Below are 22,921 nucleotides of genomic sequence, written 5' to 3'. Positions count from 1 at the left end.
CATTGTTTTAATGGGAGATTTCAATTGTGTATGTGATCCGAACGATCGAAGCGGCTTTAACCCTCAGCGGGACCGGAGTGGTGAAGTTTTGTCTAACATAATAGAAAATTCAGGGCTCGTTGATGTAGGAGTGTCGGGACAGGGAGCTCGCTCTTATACAAGAATTCAAGGTCGTTCCTACGCCCGCCTAGATCGGATTTATGTTTCTTCATCACTCCTCTCTCGAGGACTATCCTGCATTACTATCCCCGTTTCATTCTCTGATCATTGTATGGTTATCGCAAACATTGGTGAAAAATCTGTAACTAATTTCCGACCACAGTGGGCACTCTGGAAGCTTAACTCTGAGCTCCTAAATGATCAGGAATTTATTAATCGCGTGCGCATGGCTCTAACCAATTCCCTTTCTAGTGACTTGCCATTATTTGCTGCTTGGGAACTCTTTAAACAAGAGGTTCGTACAGTGGCTATAGAAATTGGATCGGTGAAATCATTCTATAGAAAGAATGAAGAAAAAACGCTTCTTAAGAGCCTATGTAGCCTTTATGAGATTGAATGCGAAATGCCAGGCACTTACATTGTCGACATAGAAAACATTATATGTGAGTTACAAAAGTATGACGCGCTACGTTACAGAGGTGCGCGAATTCGATCTCGAAACAGGCGTGCTCTGCAATCTGAGCAACCAACACGCCAAGCTTTACTTGGCGAGCGACGTCACGGTATTTCCAAAGTAATTCCGGAAATATACTCCGAAGGTAGTCTTCTAACAAATACTAATGACATAATTTCTAAGTTCGAAACTTTCTACACTATGTTGTTTAGTGCACCTCCGGACGATCACGATGCAAAAGTTTTAGAGAGTTTTGTATCTCTTGTCAAACCATTACAGGATGATGACTGTGCAGTCATCAGTGGTAGCCTTACGATTCAAGAAATTGAGCTAGCTATTGATCAGTTGCCTTTGTCGAAAACACCCGGCCCCGATGGACTATCAAGTGAATTTTACAAAGCTTTCAAATCAATTATCAGCCCCATATTATTGGATATTCTTATTACAAGTTTAGAGGTTGACGCCCTTCCGCAGTCTTTTTGCAAAACCCACACAGTTTTCATTCCCAAAAGTTCAGATAAAGAGAAACTGCGTTCCGTAGAAGGCTATCGACCAATCACATTGTCAAACGCGGATTACAAAATTTTTGCGAAAGTTCTATCCAATAGATTGCAATTTGCGATGTCAATTCTAATTGGTTCCCATCAGACGTGTGGAATCAGGGGCCGATCAATTCAAACTAACATACATATCGCCCGTACCCTTCTTCAATACTGTTATGGTTCCACTGAGCAGCTTGCAATGCTCCAGGTAGACCTTGCTAAAGCTTTTGATCGTGTCACTCACTCCTATTTCTTTTCCCTTCTGGAGCATGTCAATGTTGGCTCCATTGTGCTTAAAGGCGTTAGGCTTTGCTACACATGTTGTACTACTCGTTTAGTTATTAATGGCCAACTCTCCGAACCCATTTCTATTTGCTCATCAGTAAAACAAGGATGCCCGATGTCCCCACTACTATTCGCTCTTTACCTGGAACCGCTATGCTTAAGCGTAATTCAGTCGAGTCACATCCATGGCTTCAATATACTGGGTAATGAAGTTAAAGTCTTAGCTTATGCAGACGATCTAGCGTTCTTCTGCACGGATAAGTCCAGTGTTGAAAAAGTAGTATCGAAAATAGAAGAATTTGGCAGCGTATCAGGAGCGCGAATGAACTCCTCAAAAAGTTTAGGCTTATGGTTTGGCTCATGGTGCTATACACCAGAACAGTTTGCAGGCGTTAAGTGGACTGATGTCCCGCCAAAGTATCTTGGCGTGCCGCTAGACGCATATAAATTAAGCGCACACTATTGGAAAGAACGGGTTTCGGTACTACAAAGTTACGCCCAGACATTCGTTCCACAACGACTTTCTATTTTTGGGAAAGCCGAAGCCTGCAATAAGTTCTTGGCAACAAAAATTTTCTATGTATTGCAAGTTATCCATTGTGCTAGGCTATACATCCAACGCTTTCACCGTATCTTTGCAACCTTCGTATGGTCTTCAACTTTTGAGCCCATGAGGCGAGACAATATTTTTAGGCCTGTTAGTGAAGGTGGGCTGGGCTTAGTACATCTTTATGTGCAGCAGATAGTGTCTCGTTTCTTCTTTTTTCGCGATACTTCCCATCCTGTAATTCGTTCATACATGCAAGTCACACTTGTTAATGCGTTACCTGATTTAGTTGTTTCTTCAAGTTTTTCTTCGCGCTTATGCTTGCGGGGGTTCATGCAAGAAGTTTACTTGGCGGTTCGTTTCCTGACAGTTCGGTTTTCCACTGAATACTTGTATTCTGTGTCGCGCAAAACGTTGTACAAAGACTTACTATCCATGCTATTTCCGCCTCCACTTTACCGATCAATATACATTAAATTGCCAGGCCACGATGTGCTAAAGCGAGTTCGCAAAATGTATTTATCCCCTTGCTGCAAAACATTCTTTTATAAAGTTCATAGTGAAACCATACCGGTTAAAACATGGCTACAAAAAAAGGGTATCTTTGTCTCTTCTGTTAACTGTCGCGTTTGTGATGTACCAGAGACAATTGAACATTGTTTTATTAGCTGCACTGACGCCATCCTATTTTGGGATGTCCTGCAACGGACTTTAAAGAAAGACTTTGAAATTAACGCTCATACTGTGCGATACCTGCTGCCAACCTCTGATAATAGTGCACCTTTCGATATGTTTTTTGTTATCGGAATGCACAGTTTGTAGAAAACGCGAATGATGGACAGAAACGCCGAAAGGGTTGTACCTACAAGGGCAAATTTCATCCAAATGACACTACACCTAAAGCAGGTTTATGATGGACTCGGTGTACAACCGGACTGGTACCCTATTTTGGTGAGGTGCTTATCCTTGCCACCCTTCTAAAGTGACAAGAACGTTTCTACTCACAGTATGAACGCTGCCTTTCTGTGTGTGACTTTTATTGTGCCCTCCATTCTCTGACAATGCAGAACTGGTGAACGTCTGGTTGAATGCAACTATAATAAATACCATGAAAGAAAGAAAAAAAAAGCCTGGTTAGCTCAGATGCTAGAGCGGCTGCCCCGGAAAGGCGGTGGTCCCGGGTTCGAGTCCCGGACCAGGACGAATTTTTCTTCAACTGCGAGGCTTTTCTTTCCAGGAACCCGTATGAGTTTCCTTTGTAGCAATTGCTACGAACGGGTGGACGTCTGATTTTCCCTTCATTAATTACTTGCACTAACATTAATGTGAACTTTTTTGCTACAAGTTATTTTATTATGCACGAACTTGCGGTTAACAAAATATAGAAAAAATATGTTGGTTATTATACCTTAAAAATAAAAAAAATAGGAAGGCATGTTGGGCAAGCCATTGAAGTGCAGTGGAATGCAAGTAAAGAAGGGCAGCGGGAGGCGACATTGGTGTCGGAAATGGTCCCACGTATTCCTCAACCGCCACACATTAGATCGTGGGCAAGTTGGCTCCACTTGCAAATTCAACAGAGCAGGGAAAACGAGGACGCAATACGTAACGTGCTGGTCTGCCTTACACCGACAGCGGAGTGTGCTGAACAACTGCAAGCTATTGCTTCCATCTCAGACTTTAAAGGAACTTTTCTCGGCGCACTGCTGCCACCTTTATTTCTGCCCGTAGTCCTTAACTGCATCTATCTAGATTCAAATTCAGTGTCGCCTTGCAATTAGGAAAATGGGAAAGAATGTGACGATGGTTCAAACTACGAAGCACGTCTATTAACGCCCACTTGACCTGCAGAAATATTGTGCGCGACATCGCTGCTAGCTTCAAGATAGCAGCGCTCATTACAGGGCGATGATGACAAGAGGCAAACATGACACAGATTAAGGACAAATTTTTGTTGCGTCCGACGTCAATATATTGTTATGGGGATGTTTCGAGTATATAATAAGTGTATTTACAATATATATACAAGGTGAATCAGAATAGCTAAGGTGACTGACCACCAACAACACGCAGCAGCCAGCGTCTCCTATCTTCTTCCTCCCTGTTCTCTCATCCTTCCGTAACAGGACCCCCGGATGGCGAAGCACCGTCTCGGCGCATGGCAGGCGAAGAATGGCAAGCGAAGTATGGCTTCAGCCGCGAAACGTGCACGACGTCGACAGGCGTCTGTCTTGAGGATGCATCAAAGTGTAGCGGCGAAATCTCGTAATTAACGTCGTTACCTTGGTGTAGGACTTCATAAGGACCTGTGTAGCGAGAGAGAAGCTTCTGGGATAGGCCAGCCCGAGGATATGGTGGCCAGAGCACCTAGTTCGAACTTAACTTCGCGATGGCAGTGGTCCTAACGCTCGTTCTGCATATGCTGTGAGGCTAATAAACGAGATTGGGGGACATGACGTGCCTTGCGAGCGGGATCGCTGACTTCACGAGCGTACTCAGTTGCAGCATGTGTCCCAGAAGGGACGATGCTGTCAAACGGCAGTGCGGGGTCGCGATGATACAAGAGATAAAAGGCTGGATATTGACACGTGTACTTAACTTTATCGGGCGACCACGTTACGCCACCTAACAAATGTTATCGCACAGCGCGTGACGCGCCTGCATGTATCCGAAGTTTCCGGAAAGTTATCGACGCTTCTATCCGCTGTTTGTTGTCGCCGAACCTTATGTTATCTGATTTCATCGCCTGACGCGAATGGTGTAGAACCTTGTGGAAGGCACGCGGGTCCCAACGATTAATCTGGAAAATTCGACGATTGATGTATAAAAGCCGACGCGCTTGACCTGTTGATCAGATTTTCGATGATCGCCGAGCGTGTTCGCCGCTATCGTTGTGCTATAAGTGTAGCCTGTCTTGTGGGCACAGGTTCTCCCAATAAAAGTTAGTTTTGTCGTTCACAGTATTGCTACTGTGTTCTTCAACGTCACCAGACCGTAACATCTGGTGGAGGTGCTTTTTGTTCATGTACCGGACGCCCCCGACAAGCCGTGATCCAAGCCCGGACCGCAAAGAGAACACCAACGTAGTCCCGGACCATCGAGCAAGCCGCCGTCTTCAACAGCTGCCCACGGAACGCGGACTTCTACCTAAGAAGACCAAGAAGATTGTGGCCAAGGTAACTGCAATGGTAGCCCCAGCGTCCCCCATCGTGCTGCAGCAGCCCAAGGAAGCACCAACGTTCCGCGGTTCCACATTTGAGGACCCGGAAAGCTGGCTGGAAACGTATGAGAGGGTTGCTACATTTAACAGCTGGGAAGCGACGACAAGCTGCGACATGGCTATTTCGCATTGGAGGACGCCGCGAGGACGTGGTTCGAGAATCGAGAAGCCACCTTGACGACGTGGGACCTGTTCTGAAGCGGCTTCCTGCAAACATTTACAAGCGTCGTGCGAAAAGAGCGAGCCCAAGCTCTACAGGAGACCCGAGCGCAGCTGTCGAATGAGACGGTCGCTATCTTGACTGAGGAAATGAGCCGTCTGTTCCGCCACGCCGACCCGGAAATGTCCGAGGAGAAGAAAGTCCGCCTACTCATGCGTGGTGTGAAGGAGGAACTTTTTGCCGGAATGGTACGAAGCCCACTGAAGACCGTCGACGAATTTTTTCGCGAGGCCACCAGCATCGAGAAGACACTCGAGATGCAAAACCGGCAATTCGACCGTCGCACGAACTCGACAAACTACGCCGGAGTTCAGTCACTGGCCACCGACGATCTAGGAGAGGCTATCCTAGGGGTCGTACGGGAGGAACTAAAGAAGCTGTTCCCATCATCAAAGCTTCAAGTGACTTCGATTGCCGACGCCGTACGTGAGCAGCTCCTTAATCGCCACAGCCTCAGCCGCAAGCGATGACCTACGCCGCCGTCGCCCGCCGTCAAGGTCCCCCTCCAAGATCGCGCCAGGGCCCCGGTAACGCCGCAATTCCGTCGATTACCACCGCCGCCGCCAGCACGCCCACCCGTCGCCCAGCGCAGCTACCCGAGGAAGACAGACGTTTGGCGCGCTCCTGACCCCCGCCCGCTCTGCTACCACTGTGGGGAAGCGGGTCACGTCTACCGACGATGCCCATACCGGGAGATGGGACTGCGAGGTTTCGCCGTCGACGCTCGACGCCCACAGCAAGGTGAACGCCCTCGCGATATCGCCGGCTACCTCGCGGCTACTCAGTGGAGCTCTCGACGACCGTGGAAACCGATAGGCGGCGTCGAGGTGTGCAGCAGCACCCGTTTCGAGCTCCGCAATATCCATGTTTTTCGTTGGTTACAGTTCCAGTAACCAACCGAAATTGTGTATCATCAGAATTGTGAACGTCTACGGAACCCAGGGACACCATCCTCTTGGACCTAGGCCCGTTTCCGGCGGCTCCACAATTTCAAGAAGCTACCAGGTACGCGGCGTCGGAGCTAGCATGCATCAGAGCTAGGCGCGGCGGCGGCCGCCGCGTCGCGTCGGTGCAGCGTCTGGCACAAGACACAGACGCATATTGCGTCTCAAGAAATCGCTTCCGTTGCGGCGGGCGCCTCAAATGGCGTGCCGTCCCAACCGAAACCTGCCAGGGGCGCGATAACGTAACTCTATTCCAAACAAAAACTGTTCCAAACTCCGGACGTCAAAATGACGCGACAGTTTCTGCGTATGGGGGCGGGAACAAGCGACGTTTTTCAATCTGCCCAATCAGCAGCCTCCATCGTTGCCGGAAGCATGTTTTGCTTGTTTTTTATTTGCAAAGGGACCGTATAGCAAGTGACATTTAGATATAAACGTCTGATAAAAGAACAATTGTATGTAGCTGAGAGTAAAAGTGTTTCGTAATCTTTTAACGCAAAAGAAGTTGAAGCGCGCTTGAATGTAAACACAAATATTTTAATTTTTGGAGTCATAGCCACACACGTGCCAATTCCGCATCCAATCCATTTTGCTACGCACACTTAAGATGGCGGCTGCGTGAAAACAGCTGATCGGTTCTGTGGGCCGCTCTTGGTGTATTTTTGTCCGTAACGTAATTAGATGAAATCTCGCCGTACGAGGTACTTTCGCCCGAGAATTCTGGAAGCTGTGAACATCATGAAGACTGTGAAAGCGTAGTGCTCGGTGAGTAAACACATCATTCTTTCTTGTGCTTAGTGACTGAGCAGTAGCATCTGAACATCTGGGTGATCGCATGGTGTTCACTTTTGCTTTTATTCGCATAGGATACGGAAGAATCGATGAAGGTTGGAAGGCATCTCAACAGATAGCTGGTAAGAAAACGTTTTCTATAAACGATCGCAACTATCTCCGAATGTAGGTCATGATTTAAATCGAGGGTGGTTTGTAACAGAGGCTCATTTTTTTTTTCTTTGCCACACACTGCTGCGCAGTGATCCATTCCCCCGTGCGGGCGGTACAGATACTTCTGCTGGATATAACTTGCACGAGAAAAGTTTTTTTGTTGTTGTTATTCACTTGTGTTAAATCTAACGTGGCATTTATGGCGTGATAAAATACCAACACATTAAATGAATGTAACCGTTATGTTATGTTGTTATGTTATATCTGAAACGGTACGATTTGTTGGTATTAATTCGCTGCGGTCCGGCGAAAATTGAGCGCGAAAAAGAAATGGCGGATGGAAAAAGCGCGCGCGTTTCGGCCGCGCAGGCCGCTATGTTAGTTCAGTTTATGGAGCAGCATCCATACTTGGCGAGAGGCTCCACAAGCCTCTCGCCAAGTATGAGTGCTGCTCAAAAAAGAAAATTGTGGGAGGAAATTGCCGCCGCCCTAAACGCCGTCGGACCGGCAGCAAAGGCAGCCGGGCGCTGGCGCCTCTATTGGGCCCGGCTTTCTTATGACTGCAAAAAGGTCGCGGCGCAGGTCGGCGCCGAGAAGAGGTGAGCCCGCGACTAGCAACATCTTAGGAACGTATAAGCTGACGGTGTTCATGCATTTGCAGGAAGACGGGAGGCGGAAAGTTGGGCGGCCTGGAGGGTCGCGTGCTTGCCGTGCTCGGCCGTACCGGCCCAGCTTCCGCCCCTGTGGATTTTTTCCCTGGCGATTCCGAGGTGAGTAGCAATGTTCGTTGCTATGTGTACCGATGTCGGGCAGTTACACCGTGGTGAATATTTTGCCGTTGTGTGCTTGTGTGTGTTTTCTTACAATTCAACACACATGCCAGCACATTATATCCGTACTTTGGAAGGACGGAAATGCTGCCCCACTGCTGTTAAGAAACACCTTGTGGTGGATTTCATGGCTCGTTAATCCGAAAAGCATTAGCAACGAGTTGTCAAAGCTCCAAGTCATTAGTATGTCGCATGCTGGATTAAGAATTTTCTGATTTAAAAACTATAAGTGAAATAGACATTGCAACCAGTTGATGGAACTTAATCACATTATGTCCTGTACTTTATTGTTCCAGGAGGACACCTCCAGTGAAGAGGAGCCGCATGGCGATGTGCCCCCTGCCCCACCAGCAGCTGCCCGCGTTTCAGTAGGCACGGAGCCGGGGACTAGTGGCACGGCACGTAAGGCACTTCAGCAGCTGTTGCAATACGAACACATCACTCCAAGCAGTATCTATTAAGACCTTTGAAACAGAAATTGTGTATTTATATTATTTACATGGCAAAGAAAAAGTGCCTGCCTAAAGGTCGCTGCAAAATGGAACAATAATCTGACTGTTAACACCATTTGTAATGCAGCTTGTGCAGCGTACAAGCTGAAAGTACTATCAGTGTAGTATTTTATGATGGTGTAGTGCCTTTTTGTTGATGCAAATTTACTGTTCATTTTTTGAACGGTGTGTTGCTGGAATTATTTTTCTGGGCTTCCACCTGATAATGAACCAGTAAAATGTCTACGCAGGATGGAGCGAAATTAGTTTTTTTAACCTGTTTACTGATTTTATTTTTACGGACCATCAGCTCGGCAGCAGCCCCGCAGGCCGCCACCCCGCCAACAGGTCCTCGAGGACGCGGTGTGCAGGACGGCCGCCGACTATGCCCGGCAAAGCCAGCAAGCTGAGGCGGCGAATGCGGAGGCGGCAAGCTTCCACCAGCTGTTGCTGCAGCAAACTAGGCAGGTGCGTACAACTTGGCCGGGTCATTTTTTGAAGAGGTGATTAGTGCACATGGTAATAATGTACATTACAACCATGTTACACATGAGAGGCATCTGTAGTCATTTGGCTCATGCACGTTTATACATCTCCTTTGAGGTGTTCTTTAACACATAGCAACTTACAAAACATTTCCATGGTTGCATGTATCGCCACAGCATGATCATCATTTGTTCAACAATTCAACTAGTCACCAATACTGCCTTCTGACAGGCAGAGGCAGCTTGGTAGGATTTGCTACGTTTCACACGTTTTTAACATAACAGACCATGTACGTTTGCACGGCCATTTGTCATGTCATATGTAAATGATCTCGCTGCCCTCAAGAGTAACCTTGCTGAAACTGCAACACTTGCAAACAGTGCAAATCGAGCATTTACATTGCATAACCTGTAGCTAACTAAGTGAATTTGTTTCGCAGCTGGTGGAAGAACAGAGGGCAACGCGGCAGGTCCTGCAGCAGCTGGTAGCCGAGATGCGTGGTTCGCGAGAGGCGACTACTCTCATTGCAACCACGCTGCGCCAGCTGCTGGCTGCCCTCGCTCACCTGCGCGAGCCGCCTCAGGCATAAGGGACAGCTTTTTTTTTTTTTTGCCATATCATCCTTTAGTGCTGTGTAGGTACAAGTGTTGCCTATCTTTCCGTTCAAATCACCGCTGCAGCATTTGGTGGTGGTGCCCATACATCCTCACAAGCCGTTGTGCTGCCAAGTTGTAGCCAGTCTTCTGAACTGATGTGCAGGTCATGCGTGACCATGGCAGCGAAGACTGACAGTTTTGTGATGTCACTTGAAACACGAATGCATGGGTTTTTTTTTTGTATGTAGCACTAAAGGATGATATGGCTGTTTTTCGTACATTTCTGTCCCTAATCATATTTTTTTTTTGCAAGGTAATTTCTCTTATGTTTATTTTCATTTGTAGTGCAAGTTTGCCCAAGTGAGGCATTATATAACTTATATGTAGAACTTTTGCGTTTCTGTTCCTAACCGTATTTTTTCCCCAAGTTCATTCCTTTTCGTGTGTATTATTATTTGACCAAGTGAGACGGTATAACTTATATGTACAATTTTTGCCATATTTTCATTTGGTGTTGTTCACTTTTGTTTCGCTGTTACTGATATGTTTCAATATGCACCGTTCTTCCCCGGAACATACACTATGCAATCACTTTTACGGCAACTACGACATTGTCTCGCACACCATACAGGTGCACTTAATAACTACAATGCTGTGATAACTGGAAATCAATTTTCATGCCATATGTATGTCATGTTTGCAATGTCAAACCATTCGTGCCTACGCAAAGTGGCCGAATTGGTATTTTTGTTAACACCAAGCACCTGTTACTTGTGATGGTTATTGTGATATTTCATGTGTCCTTACCTATGATAGCAATACAATCTAGTCCCCATTGTAGTATAGCACAGTTTGCGACATATGTAACGGAGCCATCGATGTGGCCGCTATTTTGACATTCACTGCCAGGCTGCTCTTGCAGCCGTTATATGAAATACCGTTGAAGTGCCAAGCATTTTCTCACTTGTTCCTTAAAAGCATGTCATGGCTGCTTTATACTGTGATCTTATTACGGCACTAGTCATTGAAAAGAAACTGTTTTGTACTACAAACATGCCAACTACATAATAGACAAGACATCTTTCTTGCTGTTAAGTTGCTGGATGAAGATAAATGGTTGTCTGCGAGTTCAAAAAAATATCATTATGCTCGTGTCATATTTATGCAATTTAACATCTGCCACTGGTAGTGTACTGGGTCCCATGTAGTGAACATCACACGGCTATTTTGGCGCCATGAAGCCATGCTCTGTGTACTTGTCTGTCATTTGCTTTGATGAAAGATGGCATTGAAGATGGATCACATGGTTTTATTTACAATGCAGATATAAATAAACGATTTTAAACAATACAAGTGGCACTTGAAATGACTATTTACAATTTGTGTTCCTTCAATTTCAGAACTCTATTTACATATGTACACTCTCCCAAGGGAGAAGAACGCGCTCGACATGCCAGGCGATTGTTTTCGGCATAACTTGGCCTTCTGTCAAGGAACTGTGCGGTGGCTGTGTGGCAAAACAGCGCAGGGCCTACAAGGTGCGTGAGAACAGTACACATGGTGGAGCGAGAAGTGTTGTGCTTGGCAGCAGCCCAAATAGGAAGCGAAAAGACGAAGACCATCCTCCCATGCACAGTGCAGATGGCGGTGACAGTGTCGGTGATGACAGAAGCAACAGCAGCAGCAGCAAATCATTTGGCAAACCCTAGCTGCCCAGAGAAGTGGCTACAACATTCTGCTGATGAACACAAAGTGTTCTATCTACAGGTACTAAACGAAAGGCTCTCATGTAGTGTCACAGTGGAATGATGCAATCATCTCCGGTAGTGACAGCTCACTGGCAGAGGACACGTGAAAACGGTGGTTATGATTGAGCGGATACTATAAAAAAACAGCACGCTATCCACTAATTGCACACATTTCTTCACATTGGTTCCTGCTCTCTATTAGGTGTGTAGACAGCAGTAATAAACATCTGCCTGCAGTGTCAGACACGTGTTTATTGCTGCTGTCGGTGCTGCTGCCGACGCAGCCGCCTTCGCACCCTTTGCAGGTAGTGCTGGTGCTGCTGCCGTGTCGTGCCAAATGAGCGAATAACATTGTCCCGGGCAGCACAGCCTCTCAGGTACATTATGCGTGATGCCCTCACTCGGGGAACTCTCTGTGGGGAGGGGTTAACACTTTCATCATCACTGCTGCTGTTGCTGCTGTCATCACTAACATCATCTATTAACACGTCACCTTCGTCGAGACACAAGTTGTGCAACACTGCACATGCTGCAACGATGTTGGCAGCGCGTTCTGGCTCGTAGTGGAGGGCGCGGTACCGCTGAAGGCAGCGAAAGCGGCTCTTCAGGAGCCCAATGCACCGCTCCACTACGGACCGCATGGCAGCATGTGCAGTGTTGTACCTGCCTTCTGCAGTGTGTATGGGAGGGTGGCCTGTGACTGGGGTCAGGAGCCATGGTTCCAGGGGGTAGCCGCTGTCACCTGCAGGATCATAAAACATGGTATGAACTCTGCACAAAGTTTAGTAGGCGAAGCATGGGTCATGTAAAATGCACCTACTACAGAAAGGCTGCAATAAAGAAATATACAGGCTGAGCACCTGACGCAGCTGTGATCACAGATAACAATAGCTGGGACATAGCATCCCTATTTGCAGCAAGGCAGCTCTTTGTGTAGTCTCCATTCACAAATGACTGTCAGTGTAAAAAAGAATGTGACAACGCGTGCACTGTACACTCACATTAAGAATTAGTTTAAATTGCAACGCAGGTGTGTTGTCACTTTGTTTCGTGCAGATATCATTGGAAAATTTCTACATCTCGCCTATACTTAATAACCTGACTATGACATAAGGGGTTCGGGCTTCAATATTCTCCTACGGCGCGAGCACGCTTTGCTGCATGCTGCCAGAATTGCAACTGTACAAAATTTTCCCGCTGCTCACCGAGGAGGTGTTCGCCGGCCTTGGCAATATGCCCCTCCAGGAACCGACGACGCAACCACGTAGTTCTCCAGACGTGGGCGTCGTGGTCTGACCCCGGTCGCAGAGGGTCGACGGCGAGGATCCGCATGCCTGCGTCGCAGATCTGACGAGAGCGCGCACAGCAGATAAGCCACGCGTTGCTATGACGGGCAAATTAGACAAAAATTAAGATACTTACGAACATTGTGTTGAGGGCGTAGTAGCCTTTGCGGCACTGAATGCCGCCTTCTGCTCGCCCTTCGGTGCGATGATGGCTATAAGGCTGCCGTCCACGCATCCGATGACGCCGGGAATGGAGCCGCGTCGAAGGAACCCTTCCTTCACGGCCGCCTTCTCCTCCAACGTCCTCGGGAAATGGACCCACTTGTTGCGGGCCCCGGCGTGGACGATTGCCTCCGCCACGCGTCGCACACACTTGCTGACCGCAGGCTGGGTCACGCCGATCGTCTCCTCGCTCCCTACCGAGGCTTGAAAGCTGCCCGTTGCGAAGAATCGCAACGCGCACAACACTTGCCGCTCCACCGACAGCGCTGAAGTTCTCACGCCTCCGAGTTCCTCCGCCACTTCGTCGCACAGCCACCGCACAGTTTCTTTCTTCAGGCGAAAGTGCCGCCGAAACTGATCGTCTGGCATGTCAAACGCATCCTCGGGCTCCCTCCTCCCGCGCCCGGACTGACGAGCCGCCGCCGCCACCGCCAACGCAATCACGAAGGCCGCCATTTTTTTCTATTCCAAACGGAACGGGGCACTCACCGGTTATTCCACGAATTTGCCGGGTTTGTTCGGCATAATTTAGCATAATGAGTGCGTAAACGTCACTTTGACGTGGCAGTTTTTGAGCATTCCTGACGTCGCTTGACAGGCAGGAAAAATGGGCGCGGCCTCAAAAAATTCGGCCAATGAGCGAGCGGTGTCGGCCATTTTGGAATAGAAACAGAACGGAATAGTTTTACGTTATACCGACCCAGACTGGTACGGAGGAAGACGGCATGGATTTTTCCGAAGCCTTAACTCCTCGTAAAGATGAAACTAATACAACGCTTCTCACGGACGCTGAGGACCTGCGGCGGTTTACGAGAGAAGCCGACGAAGAGGGATGGCAGACGGTGCTAACGCTCCGCCAAAAACGGCAGCAAGCGAAGGAACGCCTGCAGGCAAAACGGAACGACCCTTCGCAGAAGGAACAGCACTCGCCCCCCATCCGCCGACGCAAGGTGCGACGGAACAAGTTACCACCACTGCCGCGGGATGACTTCAAGATCATTCTCCGCCCGCAACAAGGACTCCCGTTGAAAACTCTAACCAGTCCGATGCTCGCAGAAGCAGTGATCGCGGCCTGCCACAACAAAGTAAAGGGTGAGCATTTTATACTGCGCATAAAGCAGGGCTCAAACATCGCAATAGTCTCAACGTCTGAGGAAGAGACAGCTAATCTCCTACGCAAGATCACAGCTCTCACAGTCAATGGCAAGACGCACGGGTTCAATGCGTACGCTGCCACAGGAGAAGGCGCCGTCAGAGGTGTCATTCATGGACTGCCGCCGCACACGCCCGGAGAGACAATCAAGGCAAAGCTCCGAGTCCGTACCCAGGGCATCGAGATAATCCAGGCAAGAATGCTAGGGGACTCGAAGAGCGCAGTCATCACATTGCTCGGCACGGTCCTACCGCGGTTCGTCTACTATTGCGGTGGGGAAATGGCGTGTCATCCATACCGCAACTCGGTGCAGGTTTGCAAGATTTGTCACAGCGTCGGCCACCGCACGGACGTTTGCCCGCAACCGGACACAAAAGTGTGTGGAATCTGTGGGGCGCTCGAGCCCGAAGACGGGCACGAGTGCTCACCGCGATGTGCCGCTTGCGGGGGGCAGCACCTCACGGGCGACCGAAGCTGCAAAAAACGCCTGAAGCAAACACGACCACAAGACCGACCGAGAAGCGGATCGCACAAAGCTGCTCAACAACACCGACCCCGGTGGTTTGCAACAGAAGACGAAGAATTGGAGCTCAGTAACTTTCCGGAGCTGCCTCAACGTCAAGAGGGGACCCCCTCCAAATTCAGACAAGAAGGAACATCGAGATCCAGATCAAGATCGCGTACCAGGCGGCCGAGTCGTCAGAGATCTAGGTCAACATCCTTGGCACGCAATGTCAAGCCTCTAGCCCCCAAACAGGAGAGGGCTCCGCAGCCTAAACATCAGACGGCGGCCATCGCCTCACAACAGGTAAACTGGGCGCGAATAGTGTCTCCCACTGCCGATCCAGTAACTCAGACTCCAGCCTATCAAAAAATCTTAGAGGAGAACAGAATTTTAAAGGACAGCCTTGCAGAAATTCTAAGGGAGCTAGCTGATTTGAAACAAAGGAATGAGCCCCACACGAGCAAAGCCAAGCCAGGAGAAACCAAGAACGCGAACACACAGGTGACAGGAAAAGACGATAAACTGGATACCATATCCCGACAAATCCAACTTCTTTTCGCAGAGCTGTACAAGCTCAAACGACAGAGTGAGGACTCCTCTTCTCATGCTACGAAAGAGGGACCGAACAAACGAAAATGTGCCAGCCCGGGAGCTCCTCCACGCAGACCTAAAGAGAGAGAGCTGACCTACAGCGAAAGTACTATAGATGGCTAATCGCCACACGAGAGTAGCCGAAAACCTCGAGGTCTGGCAGTGGAACTGCAGGACTCTTAGAACTAAACACGCAGCACTTTTGAGTTTTATAGATGCGACGCCTGTTCCCCCGGATATAATATGCATACAAGAACCAGGCAAGAACATACCGAACCTCAGAGGATACAAGATGCACACGCACCCTGACCATCCTCAGATAGCAGCACTGACACGGGCGGACATAGCGGTGAGCGTGGACTACGTCCCTAACTGCGGTGTCCAACATCAGGTTCTCACGGTCTGGCCATGTAGACGCTGCAAGCCAAAAACAGTTATTGCCAACGTCTACAGCCCACCTAGAGATAGGAAGGCAAAGTTCGACGTGCTAGTGACGGCCGCATTGCGCGAAGTGAAAGCAACGACCGGGCAATTATCCTAGGCGACTTTAACGCTCCGCACTCTGATTGGGGCTATGATCGAGGCACTCCTAAGGGCCAAAGGCTAGCCGACCTCGCGGAGGAGCATAAGCTGGTCCTGCTGACGCCACCGGATGAGCCAACCAGAACGGGAAACAGTGTAGTCAAAGATACCACGCCGGACCTAACTTTCAGCAACAATGACAGAGGTGTTACCTGGACCAACCTAGGCGAAGACCTTGGCAGTGATCACTGCATTATTAGTGTCTCAGTTAACACGACGCGGGTTCGCCAGAAATTAGGAAAAGCCACCATAACCGATTGGACAGCTTATAGACAGAAGCAAAGGCAGGCCACACCGTGCGATAGTGCTACAGAATGGACGGAATTCATCAGGAGGATACACAGAAGCACTACACGGGAAATATCGACAACAGTCGAAACACCGGCAGTAGACAGGCATCTATTACACCTGTGGGAAGCGCGGAGAAGTCTGACCAAACGTTGGAAGAGAAGAGACACAACAGAAAACTCAGGATCAGGACAGCCAGACTTGCGCAGGAAGCCAGTGAGTACGCGCAGCAGCTGCAAGACACCAATTTCCTTCAGTTTTGTGATGCACTCAAAGGAACGCTTAGCACAAAGCGAACATGGGCTATTCTGCGCAGTAGGATAGATCCGACAGGAACACGGACCACCACAAACAGAACACTGAAATTAATTGAAAATGAATACGCTGGCACGGCCGATGCCCTTATTGAGGACCTTAAGAGCGTCTACATAGGAGTACCGGACACAACATCAGTGCAATACAACTATGAGGGACCAGACAACGCGGAGCTGGACGCACCAATAACAACGGCAGAGCTCTATGCAGCCGCACAATCTTTCCGTAAGAACACCGCACCGGGTCCGGACCACATTACAAATGCGATGCTGCGCAACCTGAGTCAGGAATCACTGCGGCAGCTTGCGACCTATTTCAACGATAATGTATGGTCCGACGACGGGGAACTGCCAGAAGAATGGAAAGAGGCTACCATCATACTCATACCGAAACCGAAACCGCAGACGGAGCGCCGGAACAAGACCCTCGCCGCCATGCTAGCAATGTACGTCGACGTCGAACACAAGACGTGGGACGTAGTCCTGCCGTACGTAACTTCGCTTACAACACGGCGGTGCAAGAAACAACACAGATCACGCCATTTAAGCGGGTTTACAGCGGGAACCCGACGACGACGCTCGACGCCATGCTGCGGCACGTCACTGACGAGGAATATCTTGACGTCGCTACCTATCTCCAGCGCGCCGAAGAAGCCCGTAAGCTCGCCCACCTGCGGATCAAGAACCAGCAGAGGACCGACAGCCGACACAACAACCTCCGTCGACGCTTCGTCGAGTACCAGCCCGGCGACCGTGTTTGGGTATGCACCCCGATACGCCGACGAGGACTCAGTGAGGAACTACTGCGACGCTATTTCGGGCCCTACGAGGTCATCCGACGTATTGGCGCACTGGACTATGAGGTCGTGCCAAACGGCATTTCGAATTCACAGCGGCGCCGCGCACGATCTGAAGTGGTCCACGTGGTGCGCCTTAAACCCTTTTACGGACGCTGACGAACTTCCTTATTTTGCTACTTTATTTGCCACGAGTGCTTTTCTTTATTACTTTTGTTTGTTTGCAGCATCGGGTCGATGCTTTTTAAAGGAGGGTAATGACACGTGTACTTATCTTTATCGGGCGACCACGTTTCGCCACCTAAGAAATGTTATTGCACAGCGCGGGACGCGCCTTCATGTATCCGAAGTTTCTGGGAAGTTATCGATGCTTCTATCCGCTGTCTGTTGTCGCCGTACCTTATGTTATCTGATTTCATCGCCTGACGCGAATGGCGTGTAACTTTGTGGAAGGCACGCGAGTCCTAACGATTAGTCTGGAACATTCGACGATTGATGTATAAAAGCCGACGCGCTTGACCCGTTGATCAGATTTTCGACGATCGCCGACTGTGTTCGCCGCTGTCATTGTGCTTTAAGTGTAGCCTATCTTGTGGGCACAGGTTTGCCCAATAAAAGGTAGCTTTGTCGTTCACAGTATTGCTACTGTGTTCTTCAACGTCACCACCACGTGACAATATGATATTCTGTTGGCTTCTGGAGCACGTAGCATGTATATTAGCGTCGAAACCGTTATTTGAAGCTGTTGATTTTGCATAGGGGTGTGCCAATATTTGCAACTTTGTAGCTATGCACCGAATAGTGCGCTATTAAATTCACTGATCACATTTTGTAAATGTGAATGTTTCTTTCATACCTTTCGGGTATTTCAATATGCCAACCACACCCACATACACATTAAATTGAAGAAAGGTATGGTAAATTTTCACCACGACAGGCATACTATAGCCATAAAACATGAGAACTTGCGTAGTGGAGCACGCTTGGTCACTCAGGTAGCCACACTTTACAGGCTCTACAGTGATCATTTGCAACTTCTGAAGAACCTTGTGCATTCGAATGAAGTAAACTGAGCTCGTAAGGCTCAGTTTGTGTTTTATTGCGAAAACAATACTACGCCAGGTCTACCCGCTCGTCGAGTATGCCGTGCCCCCCCCAGAGCCGGCGTGGCGCTTAGCAGGTCGAGTGGCGTCAGCTTTTACCGTTGCTATGACAACGCGTGACGTCAGATTGCACCCCGCCTCAGCTAGAAGGGAGCAGCTCGTCGCGTGTGCCGTGACCCCTAGCCGGCGCCGCGCCTAACAGGTGGTCTCTCCGTTGATATGACGGCATCCTCGCCTTGCGCTCGCTCCGTGGCGGCTTCACTGGGATGTATAGCGGTGCCCTACGCGTTGGTTGTTTAGTCTCGCTATGGAAGATACCGACGAAGAGTCTATATCTCAATCTAGTTGCTCTACTGCATCGGAACATCTAAATTCTAAGGCGAAAGCTAAGCAAGCTAGGAAGAATGAGAGGAAGAGGTTGCAACGTGCGCAGGGAACAGAGGAACAACGAGAGGAACGATTCCGAAAACGACGAGAAGCCGAAGCAAGTCCAAGCTAAACCAAGTCCAACATCAAGTTACACCACCGGCAGAACTGCAAGCGTAGCTACGCAGATATTGTTTTCGCAATTCAACCAGGTTTAACCAGAGCTAAACCACAGCCAATTTTTTTCAGATACAATACGTACAAGGTACTATACGATGACAGAAACTTGCTAACTTCAAGAAAACTGGGATGTAATCATCAGTTTATATTAATTATGATAATGGCTATCCATTTTTAGAAAAGTATTCGATTCAATTTACTTCTGGCACTATTCTATGCGGTTTCAAAAATCCCTATTTGCTCACCTGTAATATTGCATTTTTTGTGCTGTCTTTCACGTGTGCATTCAAAACAAGACTCACACAAATGTGCACTCTGACCATATTACATATAATTACGAAAATTTCCCAGTGGGCTAGGTGGTTCGACATAACACTGTTGCACAAAGTGACTAAGGGACATGACTTAAGAGAGAAAAACAATGCACGACACCCGAGTGCAAGTTAACAACTATTTAGTTGTTGGAAAACGAGACCTTCATATAGCCTACTCGCATGTGCAGGGATGCTCTTCGCAGTCGACCCATGCCATCTATTGTCAGTCATTAAGGGAATCTCTTTGCTGAGTGATGTAGATGGCACATGGTGTCATCTTGATGTTGTAGGCTTCCACGACTTCTTTCTCGTTGGTTACTACATTTAAGCAAGCTCCCCATCCTGTGGAAGATACGGCATGAAGCGCAATATATGGCAAGGTCTCTAGGGGCTTCTATCGGACTGTAGTTGTATCGATGTTCACACAGTCAATCATTTACGCACCTGTCTGTTTGACCCACGTAATCAGCCCCATGTGCCAAAGGTATCTTGGAGACCACGTCTATCGTGCATTCAATCAATCCTTTAACGTGGTTTGTAGTGCATGCATTCAGGGTTTTCTTTTCGCTGGTCATTCCGTTTAATTTTGAGCACATTCCCTTTAGCTTTTGTCGTGCTGTGAGGACAACTCGTTCGCTCAATTTAACCGAGCGAACGAGTTCACCAAAAGATGAGAGCGAACGCAGCATGCAGTGGGAGGTGAATAAAGCGGCAGGTGAGAAGAGGCATGATGAGGAAAGCCTAGAGCAAGATGCAGCACAACCATGAGGCAGAAAGCAGAGGAGTGTATGGCGAAAGTGTGCGAATAAAAGCGAAGTGCGGTGACGGAAGCTACGAGATGGTGCTAGAATAGCATACATTGTCTGATAGGTTTGTTGGCGGTGGCTGTTGTGAATCATGCCCACACATCATACATGCGCTGGCTCACGCGATCTCCACATTAGCAAGACAGCGGCACCACACTTCGCTCCGTTTGAAACATGCCATACGAGACCAGCGAAATGACAACACGTGTTGAGCTGCACTAAAACTTTGTATTAGGGAGTATCGTATTCGTCTGATATTTTTTCTGTCAATTGCATGTGCTCTGAAGTAATAAACATTGCAGAAAAATCGCTGGTCGGGTATGCTCTTATGCATCTCAATATAGGTATTGTATCAAAGCAGATTCCTTGCCTTGTACACGTTTGTTTACAAAGCTGTCTCTGCACATCTTACACTTTAAGAAGAGTGGAGGCTAGGGAACAGCTTAGAAGTTATATCACTGCTCCACATATTGCTATTATTTATTTTGGGCTAGGTGTCATCTTCTGTAATGTAAGCTATGCAAATGCTCCTTATGCAAATTTTTTTATTCCGTGGCGACACAGCAAAGCACCTTCTCTGCCACTGCCCAACTGTCGCATATCTATACAAGTGTACATGTGTGATAGCGTTTCCCTTTCTGTCGCGCGGCACATATTTCGATCCCATCACCCTCGCCCACTATGTATATAATCGCTGGCCACCGAGCTGTGGTGTGCTTTTTGTGCTTATAATTCTTGGTTGTCATTCTGCCACGTTAGGTTGCTGCCATGCAATAAAACATGTTTCAAGTATAGTCTGCCTCTTGGTTCACGGAAGCCCTGGAACACGACACCAGCCTTTCACGCTAACAATGTGTTCTGTGAGCTGTGCTCCATCTCAGTAGTTCTTTGCAGCACTGGAGAAGCTGCTGGACTCCTTAGCTAATAGGACGGCTGAATGCCCTTCAAGATGTGTTCATCGCGCTGCACCGTCTGCTCGGTGTCTGCTTTCCATTCTGTCAGTACATGCTCCATGGTTGGAGGATTGACGCAAACAATTTTTTTCACGCCATAACCATAAGCTTTGTTTACGTTCATGCAACAGTGGAGCTTCGCTTCACCTGTACACTTTCTTTCCATTTACCTTGCGGCCACCTTAATAAACAGTGAGGATGAACGTATTCATAAATGTTCACTTGCGGCACCACGTCTGCTCGGCGTCTACTCGCTGGAATGAAAGCAGTTTAGGAAATAATCTAAAGCTCTATTTTACTGAGTGCAGCATTTATCATGGGTGCGAAGAGGGTGTTGCCACGGAAAGGCTGTGTGCAAATGCAAGAAAATGTACTAGGATGCTGATCAAAAGAATTATAGGTGTAATGTGTAAAACTGCAATTACCTACAGGAATGACATGACACTAGTCATAACTTAAAGCAACGATTCATTGGGTGCACATATATGGGCACATATACATGATGCTCAATGCAAGTTTCCCAGTTGCAAGTTTGGCTTGAAATGATAGTCACTTTTCAGATAGAAGTGACATGATGACATAGTGGTAATCAATGCCTGTTATTTATTCCTGCAATGATCAGTTGTATAATACTTGTACCCAGATACAATAACACATCTCCGAATCGCAGATGTCACATCGCATCTACCCTATGCAACTTTGCCGCATGAAATGGGAAACTTATTGACATAATCAGTTATTCTGTTTCTCGCAGTTTTGTCTTTCATGAGTATTTGCGTAATGTGAAAAATAGTACCCTGATGTTCAAAATGTTATGTATACCATATGACAATTCTATTCTTTTTCCGTGGTCAGAGGAGGCTTTTGTCAATATATAAAGTGGAAACTTTTTAACAACGAATATGTGACAAGTACTTGCATGTGAACAAGCGTATGTGGCCTCCCAAAGGCAAGCACGGTGACGAAAATATCTTTTAGCCATATTGGCACAAAAATTTCCCATAGGCTTTTTTTTTTTTGGTAAATGCCAACCACAAATCTTTTGGTTTGGCCAACCACAACCACAGATCGATCTTTTATGCGACAAGTCTGTGCTGTTTTCTTTGCAACAAGCCCTTTTACATGTGTCCGCAAAACATTGGTCCTTCATTAGGCTTATTTTTTCTACAACTTTCATGTTTTTTGGTAACAATTTATTGCGCATTTTTGGAAGCTCTTCATACAGCAGCCATTATTTCTTGGAAAGCTTCTTTGGAACAAGGTTCTAAAGTTGTTGATAGACTACTGAAGTAGTTTTTTTAATTAACAATTAGTAGGCTTGCATTTAACACCTATCCTTTGTCTTCAATAGTTCGCTCTCTTTTGTACTAGTTGGTTAAGATGTAGTACCTAAATATATGGCAATAAATATTGCTACTACAAGTGTCTACGTCGTCGTGTCACTATTCATTATTTGATACTTACTATTTTTGTGAAACTTGTGTTGAAAAAAAATTAATATTCGCCCATCTGTACTTCTAATACAATGCACAAAGATGCGCCCAAGCCATATGTGTGCTTTCTGATGTCTTACTTTGCTGCATAAAATACTGGCAAAAAGCAGCTTTTCAAAGAGAACTTGATTTTGTTGTTTTGTGTAGTCTGTTCTGCCATAAGTATGGTGAATTGACAACTGTATCGCACTGTAATACACAGCCTCTCCATGGAACAGACATTTATTTGATACACATGAATTCGCACCCTGTTCATTTAGATTTCAAAATTATGCTGATTGTGGCCAGCCTCTAGTATCTATAGAAGCATGTGTATGATGTGGTCTGAGGATACATATGCAGTGCTACTGTGAAGCTAGTTATAGTTCTCACAGCAATGCACCAAGTGAGGTTGTTGCTTAATTGTTGTAAAGAAAGGCAGCATCAGCTAGGCTGTTAGGGCGACAATAATAATTTGTGCTATTCACCAAACATACAAACAGAATATATGACTACATGCCA

At 47.5% G+C, this 22,921-nt stretch overlaps 1 protein-coding gene and 1 pseudogene across 2 annotated transcripts in view; both read right to left on the bottom strand.

Moving 5' to 3' along the window:
• The window catches only part of LOC126517640 (uncharacterized), a 258,981-nt gene that overhangs the window by 82,051 nt on the left and 154,009 nt on the right, over window positions 1-22,921 (bottom strand). The window lies entirely within an intron of this gene.
• LOC129381539 (putative nuclease HARBI1) lies at window positions 8,815-13,395 on the bottom strand (annotated as a pseudogene).

This window comes from Dermacentor andersoni, chromosome 11, assembly GCF_023375885.2.
Source record: "Dermacentor andersoni chromosome 11, qqDerAnde1_hic_scaffold, whole genome shotgun sequence".
Classification (NCBI taxonomy): domain Eukaryota; kingdom Metazoa; phylum Arthropoda; class Arachnida; order Ixodida; family Ixodidae; genus Dermacentor; species Dermacentor andersoni.
This window is presented reverse-complemented; position numbering and strand designations above follow the sequence as displayed.